This window comes from Diadema antillarum, unplaced genomic scaffold, assembly GCF_040938485.1.
Source record: "Diadema antillarum isolate AM-2024a unplaced genomic scaffold, OU_Dant_1.0 seq00001014_RagTag, whole genome shotgun sequence".
NCBI lineage: Eukaryota > Metazoa > Echinodermata > Echinoidea > Diadematoida > Diadematidae > Diadema > Diadema antillarum.
The window spans coordinates 636053-649400 of NW_027271850.1; the positions used below are offsets into that span (position 1 = coordinate 636053).

General features: G+C 39.0%; 1 pseudogene; it reads right to left on the reverse strand.

Moving 5' to 3' along the window:
- LOC139742686 (uncharacterized) overlaps nucleotides 1-12233 on the reverse strand; it is a 33572-nt pseudogene extending 21339 nt beyond the window's left edge.
- Nucleotides 12234-13348: the final 1115 nt, after the last annotated feature.

Consider the following 13348-nt stretch of genomic DNA (forward strand, 5'->3'; position numbering starts at 1 on the left):
CACCAGTCCATAGTTAGCAAAGTGGGCAGGTTAGACTGTGCGATTCTCTGCAATTTCAAGTTTCCATTTTTTATTTTTTTTTTGGATACACTGTAAATCAATACATACCATAGACCTAATGTCACTTCAATTCATCTCAAAGCTTTCTACGACCGAGATTCCTCACATCTTATGAACATCTCACTGGCCAGAACCTTTCCAATATCAGTTAGATCAACTGGTGGTGTTAATCTCATATTAGGGATGACATACTGGGGCCGTATTCTGAGGGCTAATTAAGTGTCTGATTAGCACTTAATTACCGAATTGGTATTCTGAGAGCATGATTAAGTAGGGGGTATATCAACTACCATAGCAACAAGCGTTTTGGCGGGAAGGACCTACGCGCTTGCGCGTATCAATGCGCGTGCACCTCTGAGAGGACTTAATCACAGAGTTAATTACGAATCGGTATTCTGAGGGTGTAATTAAGTATGAAAGTTAATGGAAAACTTAATGATACCAAAGAGTGTCATTTACTACTCCGATATCACGCATTACATCATGTTTTCTCTGCCACAACGATGCTTACCGTCTTCGGTAACCGAGGAGTGGCTGAATCTTGTTGTCATGGTATCCATAGAATTCAGAGAAAAAATAAATATAGCCGATCTTCGAGGAATTTTGTCATTTTATGTGAGCAAAGAGGTTGAGATCTTCGCATGCGTAGGTGAGGGGTTGTAATCAAATCTTGGGTTGTAATTACAGGGGGCGTGCAGGAGCGCGCATTGAGGGCATATTTGCGTGTGTAATCATCATTTTGGCTTCTAACAACGTGTCTGATTGGATGGAATAACAATTAGATGGGAGGGATCTAAGATAATTACAGGGGACTTAATCATACCTTAATTACGTCCTCAGAATACCAATTTTGCCCATGATTAAGGGCCTATTAACTTCATGACTTAATCACGAAGTTAATTACAGACTTAATTACGACCTCAGAATACCACCCCTGGTATGTACAGTGTAGCTGTTACCTGTATTATCTTCCCCAATCAGGTTTTTGTCTTCCAGCACCTCCAGAAGTTCACCAGGCTCCTCTATGGCTTCCCTCTCTCTGGCAGACAGTTTGTCGCCAATGATTCGCTTGATGACGTCAAATTCCTCATCTCTAACCTACAAAATGTATGATATTGCACATATCTTATTCAATGTCATCTTCCACATTCTTCAATGTAATTTGTAAAAATATTTGTGAACTAGAAAAGCACTCTGAGAGCGCAGACCTTCACCAAGCATGCAGCTCATTTCAATTTCCAATGTATAGCATTGTGTGCTGAAAGTCGCCCGATTTCCCAATATAGAAGCCTTTGTTACGTCATAAACGCTCAGCTGCACGGCGCGCCTCGCCCTAGCAGAAACTAGAGCACGCACCATGGCACGCACTAAACAAACCTCAAATATGCGCAGCCTGAACTCCCAAGTTCATTGACCCTTCCTGCCAAAATATCAAAAATCCTCCATAAATTCCCCCCAAATTATTGGATCTCTACCAAAAGTTAATCGTTTGTTACTTGTGTCATTTTCAACCCTTCCTGCAAGTTTCATCCCAATCCGTTTACTACTTTTTGAGCTATTTTTCACAGGGACGAACAAACAAACAAACGAACAAACGGTAATGAAAACATAACCTCCTCCCTTGGCAGAGGTAATAAGTTCAAGCATTTACAGAGCTCTATTCATTACTCCTAGGACTCACAAATTGTACATGCTTTATCAATAATCCGTAACCACTGATAAGGTAAAATTGATGCAATTGAAGGAAAGAAAATGTGGTGGGGTGGGGGCAAGGGAACTGTATGACTTTAGTAACTTATGTCATAGTCACACACACACACACACACACACACACACACACACACAAAATCCGAGAGATACAAAGGCACAATTAATGTAAAAAAAAAAAAAACTGACAACAACGACAATTGTTGGCAGCTGATTGTGCAATGGAATACTTTCCAAGAGCAATTTGTTCATATCCTTTCTCAAGGTATATGGTCCTGTGCTTTAGGGAGTTGTTTCTTCAGTATTATCTTGAAAGGCAAGTGTTACGAACTTGTGAGTTCTCATTGATTGGAAACCATCCTCACAAAACAAAATCAATTCATCTGTCAGGTCAATTTAAAAACAATCATGCATGTACAATTACATGTATTTATCATCTACAAGACGAAGATCTGATTGACAACTTACAGTATTATATCTTATATCACATTTCAAGCATGACAAACTTGATGTGTCTGTTCCATTTTGAAACCACAAATGAACATACACATGGACATTGTAAGCAAGATTTCTAGAACCGTAAAACGGGGTGAATAGGGACAATTTTAATGTTCTCATGATTGTAATTTTTTTCATGTAGCCCAAACACCCAATCTTATGTGGGGATTTTATGTCCACCTAAAATACCTTTAATTTGGCATTATAAAAAAAAAATATTCGGGGGAAAACCATGGTTTTTAACAAAATGGCGCTGTCCCTGTTGACCCCGAATTCGGGGCCAAAAGGGACAACACTAGTTTTGATCCAAGAAAAAAGCTGTTCAGAGACAGTTTTTCCAATCCATCCAATAGATTGGATTAAGGGAACACCTAGAGAGTTTAAAAAGATAGTAAACATTTCAGAGTAATTTATTCCATCGTTAAATCAATCTTTAAAAAAAAAAAATGCTAACAGCTCAACAAAACGAACTGACTTACGTATACAAAAATGTGACCCATAAGGTCAAAGGTTAAGATTGGAAAGTAAGTCAAAAACTTTACTAATCCATTGAATTGCACTCAAATATCAACCCACTTCTTCTTCAAGTGGCAAATCATGATGCTCAATGTTATTCATACACTCTAGATTCAGTGATACTTAACTGTAATGATGTTGGGGTATTTTGGGAGTTCTTACAGTGATTGTAATCTGGCACCTGAAGTATGGGTCTGACCCAAACAAGGTGTTCATGGCATTAAAACATGCAGACGACAGAAAAAAGGGTCATGAAATACAAACAATGTGCAAAAGTCCTAGCCTGTCTTAGGCAGTGAAAAAATTTCCCAGAGGGTGGGGGGTGGGGTTCCCAGACCCTTCCTGCTCTAGTTAGGGTTAAGACAGCAAAGTTCACTCTCGTCTATGAATACAAAAGTGAAGCCACATATTCCAAGATCTTATAGCTCTCTTGTCAAGAGATATAGGGAAAAAATTCACACTTTTAGAAATAGCTGGACATAACAAACATTTCAGGCCAATTTATGACATCAAAATAATTAATCATACAAAAAGTTTTAAGGGCCAATCAAACGACACCATGGTGTCCCTATTCACCCCAGTCTAACTTATTTTTTTTTGCCCAAGAGAAGAAAAAACATGTTGTCATCAATTCCTGTTGGAATAATTATTTCAAATTCTAAGGTGTGGTATAGGACCTAACAGGCTAGGTTCATGCACATTTTGAGTAAATTTCATTAATCAATGGCCACAGGAGCAGAAAAGTTTTGACCATTCTGATTTTTTGTGACATTTTTGAAAAAAAAATTTTTGGACCTCCTGTACCCTTACATCTTTTTACATCAGGTGGACCACATTCTATACACTGTTGGATGGTCCTTCCATCCTATGATAAAAATAAGAAAAAAAAGTTCAAGCAAATATAAAACATGCAGATTTAAAAAACTTTCCTCGGTTTTGTCCCTATTCACCTTGCCGTCCCTATCCACCCCGTTTTACGGAACATGGTTTGAAAGACCCAGTAGTACGGGGAGACATGGGTAGACTGGGTGGAATTTAATCAGTCCTTATTACTTTGCAGCCCAATGGGATACCACTTGAAACAATGAATAGGGCCCGTCAACGAATACATGTACACGGTGTACGTTGCAGATGTGCATTGGAGCATTTATATGTCCATCAGTAACACTCGTCTCCAGACAAGATTCCTCACCTGTGTGTTTACTTCTGTTCTAAATAAAGACTGAAGATCGAGATACTGTGAGTAGTGAGCAAGCGGTACACAATGATAATTACGAGGATTCTCAAATATACCGAGCTGGGACAGCGCCTTCCAACACAATTATGGTATCCCAACGCTACCAATTAAGTACCGAAGTACCACTACCAGGTCTAACATGAAACCTTGAAAGTCTGCATAATCTAGAATCCAGAAAGTTTATTGTCTTTTTTTGGTACTGAGAGGTACATTGTACAGGCACTACAGCCTTCCTTGTTCCGCTTCTCTCAAGCATTTAAGCATGGACTCCTACAATGTAGTAGACTGGTTCTACACACATTTTCTATTTATCGCTTGGTACTATTAAAATTCACTAGAGGTCTAATTGTGCTGGGATTATACCAATTGATTTATCAATACAGTGCTAAATAATAATTAGAATTTGACTAGTCAGTACCTGAGCTGCAAGGTCCTTGAGAAATACATTCCAGGGCCTGATTTGTTCCTGGTACTCCATCGCAAACTACAGCAGCCTCCCCAGTTCTGAATCTTCTTTTCATGAACAAACCAGCATGGGATTGACGTGGGTCGACGATCACCAACAAGGCAACACACAATGCTGGACTGGTCTGGACTCTACATGTAGATCATGTATATGTACATAACAAGTCATCAAACTGCAACTTGCAAGGCAAAAGGACTGTACTCTTCCTATCATCAAATATGAACATACATTGTAAAATGACAGAGAGATGTAGAATAATGGAATTATATAGGACACAGCTAGCCCGACCAGAGTGCAAAGCACTGCGTCCACCCCATGCGCCAACACTTGTGTACAGAGACAGGGCTGTATACTAAATGTTGACACGACAGAAATTTCCATAGAATGGGTAGCGAATACTGAAGAGGTAGTAACGTTAGAGGAATTACATTACATTCCTTCATCAGACACACACACTCACTGGCACCTAACATTAGGGTCCTAGCTAGTTAAGCTTAGTAGTAGACTAGTGATCTACCAGTAGGAGAGTACAGTATCGCACCAGACGCTTTTTTTTTTCGTGGATTTGAATTCCGTACTCAGAGGATTAAATTTCGGCTAAAAATAACACCACTTATTCACAGACTCCTGGAAATAAAGGAATTCAGCCAACTTACAATTGTTCACTCCAGTTTTTAGAAAATATGCTTCAAACATACCCCTCTAAAAAAAGTTGTCTTTTTGCGCGGTGCAAAATAGCATTGTATTACCGGACACGATTTTCGCAGTGAAATAATCAACGTCTTTCACACCTAGTCCTTGCACAAGAATCACATTTCATTCCACAAATCACCGTATGGTACACTATACACATTCTCACTGAGCGGATGACAAAGAAAAAAAATCGGCAAATGAGGCTCAAATTTCGTATCTTACGGTAAAATGTCTGTCTTGAACATTTCGAACAGTTCACGCAATAAAACCTTGTGAGAAATCAACAACTTCTATTTCACATGCTTTGTCTATATGGGTGCTGCATGTGCAGGTGAGGAGCAGAGACTCCAACTCTCCCGTTTTCGACGGGAGATCTCCCGCTGAAAACCCATTTTTGCAAAATCTCCCGTTCTCCCGTTTGAGATTTAATTTCTCCCGCACTGGCTCTTTGTCTCCCGTTGGAAAGGATTTCTTACATATTTCTATCGTATGTTGAAAAAATAAGCCTTAGATAGCACCAGAGAGCATCTAGAACCCTGGGAATTTTGCGCTTCGCACACATCAACTTTGAGTCTCCCGTTTGCTAGGGGTTTCAGGCGAGAGAATCTCCAGATCAGAAGGTACTTTGGGTTGGAGTCTCTGGAGGAGTTGCGGGCCCCTTCCTTTAGCGCACAACTATTCCGCATCGTTCACGTTTTGAGGACGATAGAGCCTACAAATTTCTGATATCGATCAGTGAACTTTTGGTTAGATGGAATCTTCAGCATTTTTCCTGTCTCTAGGTGATAATGAGTGGGATTTCACAGAATCCAGTCACGAAATGTGATTCAAACATGCACAAGGCCTAAATATGAACTATGACGAGGTGCGTGTCACTCAACTAGACCTATAAATTTGAGGGAAAAAAAGTGAATTTCTTCATGTTTTTACATTCTTATGTCGCGTTTTTTTATTGCGATTTCGGTCCACACAAAGTTCTGTGAGGCTAATCTACGAAGTCTCGCGCATATAGTAAAATTACAGAATGTCAAATTCATTAACGTTCGTATAGTAGGCCCCTACGCAAAAATGTGCGTGTCCGGCAATACCATCCATGCCCATGATGGTGTCCAGTGAATACCATGCCTGTATGCTGTATATATAGGCCTAACCGTTAGACCTAGACCGTCTACACCCTACCGGTACATAGACCTATGTCTCTAAGTTAGGTTTAATTAATAATAAACGGTAAATTTAAGGCATGGCAGACACTGGGTGGGACAGTGCAGAGCCAGTACTGACAGTAACAGATAGGCCTGAGGGTCTGGCTAAATCAGTTCGGGAAACCCACTCACAAGGGGGGCCCCTCCTTATAAGTAACCCGTCCCCCTTATAAGTAAGGGGGAGCATAGCGACCTCTATCCCCTACTGGCACCTGTCATCTGCACATCCGACCCGATTTTCTTCTTTTTTTTCTTTCAATATGTTTTGGCGCATCGGATCTCTCCAATAGCCCCCTAACCTAAACAACTCGGGTCACCAAATAAGCATGGAGAGGCTCGATTCACCTTCACTATCGATACAATTATATTTTATATGTTTATCAGTCATATATATGACTGAATGCAACATTACACGATAATGATTGCATATCCGGGCAATTCCGTATGGGAAGGGCAAAAACAGCAAAATTCAAAGTTAAGTAAATGCTCAGAAATTTCAGTTTCCCATACAGATGGATTGTTGTGTTTACGGAAACAAAAAACCCTTTTCCAACAACTTTCCTCGTTTTTGTTGTACACACTTTTAAAGTTGGAAGACTATTTATTGTATTTATCTAAAATTTTACAATATTAGATGAAAATTTAAAATGAAACAACTTAAATATCTCTCTGCTTTATCCATACTTCCGCATCTTTCTTCCTATGCTTCAACAATCACATGTAATGAAGCATTCAGTCACTCTCATTATGATATTTTTTGGAGAAAGTTTCAAAATCTACTGACAAATTGACGTAATTCCGTTACCATAAAATTGAAAAAAGTTTTTTCCTGAACAAACTAATCACTGATTTTTTTCTCCCCTTGTAAATTTTTTCTCTACATGTGACTCCCTGAAAAGTCACAAAACATTTTGTGAAATATCTCCTTCAGTTCTTCTGTAATTGTGGTAACGGAATTACATGGTAACGGAATTACACGCACATCTAATATGGAAGAGAATGACATATCCTACTTTCGTGCCAATATGTATGTGAACTGTTCATGAAATAGCTTCAGGGCATTATTACTGAGCTTAACAGTGTTAGTGATTGGCAGTAAAGGAGTGAAACTGTATGGTATGATACACTGACATGACTCAGCATACAGTGTAGCTGGATGCCTCTGACAGTGAGTCCTGACATCAGGGTACCCGCTTGACAAGACTTCTTGTGCTGAAAGTCTCCTCCCTTCTTTCACCTTTTCTCATGTACAAGAACTACATGTGTACATGGAGAGTGTGCTAACTGATAACTTTATAAGGTTTGCTACAGATACTCATTCTCAAATGTTCAAAATCATGCTGAATTCTGAGATATCAATGTATATTTTCTTGCTAAAAAGTCTCATGGTTTCATACAAAATCTAAGTATAGTGATGAGGGACTATTGAATGGGTGTGATGCAGCATAAATTGAACAAAGGTAATACAAAGAAGAGGAAGGACATAAAATTTCTTTAAAAGGAAAAGAGAGCACTGCTACTGACAGAGAGAAATGAACAGGATAATTTTTGTGAGCAAAGATCAAGAATTTAAGAGAAGGATCATATACACACTGTGATAGAAGTCATTACTTGACACGGGATGCCCACTGAATGTGACACCTTTGATCTTTCTGTATGCTAAAGGCTTTATTATCACCAAGTCGATAGTCTGACCTTTTATTGAACATGTCCTGTTTTCATCCTCAAGTCCTTTATCTTTAATGGTAAGTGTACGACTATGACCTTCTTTCATCTGTTTCTTAGATCTTCCTCCACAGAGACATGTATTTTGATTTTCATGCCCATTTGATACAGAGCATCTGCTACCCTTTGAAATTTGTTCTTTAATCCTTTCTTTTTAGAAGGAATAAAGACAAAAACACCATTTGTGATGAACATTTACCCAGTCAGTAATTGTGATACAGCTCTAAAATGTAACATTTAGGCCTGAGACTTTCCCAGCCTAAGAAGATTTTAAATATTAAAGTCAATGGGCTTCTACTTCTACCTTTACTCTTCATGTTACCATTTGCTGTACAATCCAGTTTCCTTTCATACAAGTGCCATTACAGTGTATTTTATAATTTGCTTTCAGGCAGTCAAAATACAACTTACTGCAAAAGAGAAGATGCACACTTCTTGTGAGTAAATTTATGGCAACACTCAGGATGAGAAAATAGACAAAGTCAAAGAAGAAAGACAGAGACAGGAAACTTGTAGGAAATTTATAGGCCTGGTCATGATTATTTTTCTGAAGACGTCATTTGGAAATTTTGTGTGGTCAGAAGTAAATACTAACATTATTCACAGGTTGATTAATCTAACTCTAACACAGTGAGCTGCAGATGGATAAAAGAGGCCCTCTTACCTTTCTATGAAATATATTGTTACAGAATTTGGTGGACTCTAATGGTTGTAAAAAATGTAGTTTGTTAAAGTTATTTTGCTGTTTTCTATTTCCTTTTGTAGTTTAGTTCATTTTATTTTGGTGGGCTTAAGTAGGACTTACACTGTAAGGGAATTATCAAATTATGCACTACATTAGGTATATACAGTACCAGGGGGCAACTTCAGCTATTAGTAAAATGTCACAAGTTTTTTGTGATAATATATGCCACAACATATAGATAATAATGATTAAGCACTAATGCAGTACCATAATCATATAAGAAAATTTTCTTGTCTATTTATGATTGAATTGTAATTTGTTATTGAACCACAACTGCATCTTTTCACTTCACAAATTAAAAGTTTCAAGCATCTTTAGTGGTCATCCTTAATATCAAACATTGTGTTCAATGATGGGGCTGCACACTGTGCTCTTGCACTGTAAATTGGCACTTTATGATTTAGATTTAAATTCAGTGTCAATCTGGACAGTTTTTTATTATTTTCTTATGCATGTGCACATAATATTTATGTACAATACTTGTAAGTAATTCACACATATTGTCAATTATTGGCATATTTAGGAAGAAGAAAACAGAGAAATCTGTCTTGCATGATATCAACAAAAGAAATACAAGAAAATTTGAGTATTGTTGAATGGATTTATAGAATTGTACTTGTGTAGGGCTATTCTAGCGTAATTCCGTTACCATGTGTCTTAGATGTCATTTACCTGCAGAGTGTGAAATTCTTAACTTGAAAGTAGACAAATTTTGATGGATGTGGTACTTAGAAGTTACGAGATCCTGATTGACATAGTTACGACTTCAAATCACGGTCGTTAGCCTGAACATTTAATGTTTTTTGACAACAAAAACTCATTTGGCACCTATACACTTGTACCAGTTCAAGGTCAAAGGCTAGAGAGTACTTATTTAGTGGTTATATTATAGCTAAAGGCATACACAATCTTTATCAAGACATTTCAGAATACATGAGTACCAAGAATGTGTATTTTTTCCAGTGCACTTCAGAAGGCGTAATTCCGTTACCATTTGTGTAATTCCGTTACCACTGACTTTATAGGGAAAAAGCCTGCTGCTTTGAAAATGTGATGAAATATTTGAAAAACAATACAACTGAATTGAAGTCAACACAATCAAAGATGAAATCAGACAACAACCTACAGTGTATGTGTTATAGATTTCAGAGAAACAACTCCCAAAGTCAGAGTTGAAGTTGTGACTAAATTTTCTGGTAATTCCGTTACCATCGCACATAGACCTCCTTTGTAACCAACCAAGTGAGAACATTTAACAAATTTGTATTTGGGGTGACAGTGTGAGTACCTCTGCATCTTTTAAATGTATCAAGAGAAGGCAAAGTAATCAATCCTGTATACAGGGTGAAAGAACATGAGCCAAAATTCTCTGATTTGTAATTCCGTTACCGCGGAATTGCCCATCCTCCTTTTTATGTAAGAGCATGTTGCTCAACAATATACAGCCCCTCTGGCACAAATTTAAATATGACATAATCTCAAAGACAAGAGAGCGACTGAATTTTGCCAATTTTTTTCGAAACAATTCAACAGGAGCAATCGACTCCCTTAGGTGACCCTTTTTTCCGGACTTTTCTTTTATATTGATAGGCTTGAAGCCTGCCTCTTACAGTCGCACTCTTGTCCCCAACAAAAATATGTCTCAATATTTATATGACTCTAGTTTTTTTTTTACGCCTTATGAATTAATGCGAATTATATATTTTCTATTCCTTGTATATGTTAAGATAATCTTATGATTTGAATGTCTGAATTTCAGTTCAGTATCAACGAACCGCTCCAAGCATTGTTTCACATCTGAGGTCAACCAACAAGCTGAGAGCGGTTTGAATATGTCATTACTGAAAGTTGTTATATTATTTTTTTTTTCTTCGACACCCATCAGATATTGTTATGTTTTCTTGATGGGATGGTTATTGAATAAATATACAGGCAAGTGTGTCCTGTTAATAATTTCATACTTTAAAACAAATAATTGTTATAAGACAGAATTGCGATTTTCCCAAATTTTGCTAAATACGAACCAAATTTATAGGAGTACTTACTCCATGTTTGACCCACTTCTGGCCCTAAATCTTCAGTATTACTGGCTTGAAGCCTTTAACGCCATCGCACTTCTGTCTGTAATGTAATGTAATCTAATGTTTATTATGTATACGTATGCTATGCATGCATATACATGTATGCATATGGCTTATGCATGCATATATATTACGTTTGTATATGTATGCTAAGCATGCAGATATATGTATGTATGTATGTATATATGTGTGTAAGCACAAAATAATGTATTTTAGTGTGGAAATGACATAGATGGGTAATATAAATATGTTTTGTTTTTATAAATTGAATTATATAAGAAGATGGGTAATATCGGCACATACATGTACATGCAGGTGTCTGCGCTAAGTTACATAATGTAGGCAGTTAATGATTATCAGGAATTGGATCAATTATAGAAAAAGCAGGCAATGTTGGAATATATGTGCATATATACTGCCATCAATGTCAGGATATATGTACGCAATATTTCAAAACAGACAACATACTGTTTTGAAATGGCGTGGCGACTGAGTACGGAGACTTTCGTACTCAGTCGCCACGTCTGCACTCAAGCATTGCCGCGCCGCCGCGCCTGGCGACAATCGCGCCAGTAATCGCTCGCATTTCAGCATTCGCATGGGTCGTTTGACATCGCATTTAAATCCATGATTTTAGATATGATGCCTCAAACCGATTTTGCTCAAATTTCGTGAGTAACTAGGAAACTTGTGAAGCTTTATGGACATAATCAAGCGAATTGCCGCAGTCCTTTCATTTTCGCATTGCATTGCAAAAAAGCGTGGAGACTCCTTATAAGGGGTGCCCCGGGGGGTTACTTATAAGGGGGACGGGGTTTAAGGGGGACGGGTTACTTATAAGGAGGGGCCCCCCTTGTGAGTGGGTTTCCCGAACTGAAATTAACTTCTAACTGTGCACATATCGGTAGACCCAGCCCCCAGCACGTTTGCCCAGGGAGGTCTCTTCCCACCTCCCTGGTTGGTATGGTAGTGGTAGACCTCGACACTTACACTAAGTTACACGTGAGGTCAAAATAATTAAAAACGCATTTATCTGGGCCACACCCCGCCTACCGACTGTTGCCTAGGTTCTACGAGGAATAGATACCGTACACACCAACAGTTCTCCATCTCTATTTTTCCTGTCAGTGAAAACAAGCCCGTCTGCAATTGGCAGTCATCGTAGCCAGCCAGCGCCAGCCGAACGAGGAAAAAGCTGAGGAGGGACGACGACGACACAGCAAAGAGCATGGATGCCAGCAAAGGAAGTAGAACTATACAACTTGTACGAGTCGGTACATGTAAACATCACCCATCTCTTGGCGTCTCACACCACAGCAGCATGTCGTCGCCGCCGCGTCCGCCCGTAGTGCAGAAGCGCCTTGCCTTGTGCATGCATGCAGGTCGCCGAAGATGATAGAGCGCCGCACAGCGGCGGAACTGTATCGTGTGTATACTCACTCACCTCTGTGGTTCTCACGCAGCTCTCATCTCACACAGCATGATACAGTCGAAACTCGATATAACGAGATAGTCGGGACCGACTCATTTTCCTCGTTATAGCCGATATCTCGTTGCATCAGTAGGTACAAAAGAAAGCATAACTATAAAGACATTAATTACATGTAGGACTACCCATCATCTTTCAATCAATACAGATAAGTTGATAATGTGTGTGAGGGAATTACTCACCTTTATGGGTAAGAAGATGTTTTTCGCCAATGAAATCCAATATCAAGAATGTGTTTCTTATTAATAGATGTTTGAATCTGTTAGCTTGTGATTGTGTCAAGATCGTCTCTGGATTAGTATGTGGTTATGGGTATGGGTGTGTGGAATATCTGCGCAATGCTGTGTGTGTATGTGACACATTCTGTATTTAGCGACTGCGTTAATTGTGTGTGAAGATGGGGAATCACAATCACAGCATCAGATTGCCTCACACCTGCTAACGTACGTCATGATGATGTCATGTATACATATGGCCGTCCCACCACATTTTCTGCATGTATCAGTGTGCGCGCACACACACAAATTCACGTACAACATGCGGTGCTAGCTGGAGTGCACTGAAGAAAATATGTGTGTACAAGACAGTTTTTAGCGCATCGAGCTTTACAATCTCGGAAGGTGATAGCACAGGCGAAGTAAAGCTTTGCCCGAGGACATTTTGCTTTACCTCGCTATAACAGGTTTGATTGCATGGGCGTCACGGGGGGGGGGGGGGGGGGGGCGTTGGGCACCCCCTTCAGAAATCTATAAAAAAAAATCAGTCTGCGAGCGACCTCAACGCCGGACGCTAAATAATTATTCTTTTCTATTTTTTTTTTGTATTTATTTTGCACCAGGGACACACACACACACACACACAAATCGTCGGCAAAAACAATTCGCACCCCTGGTTCTGGCAGCACTGATTTTATACGTGTATTCTACAGT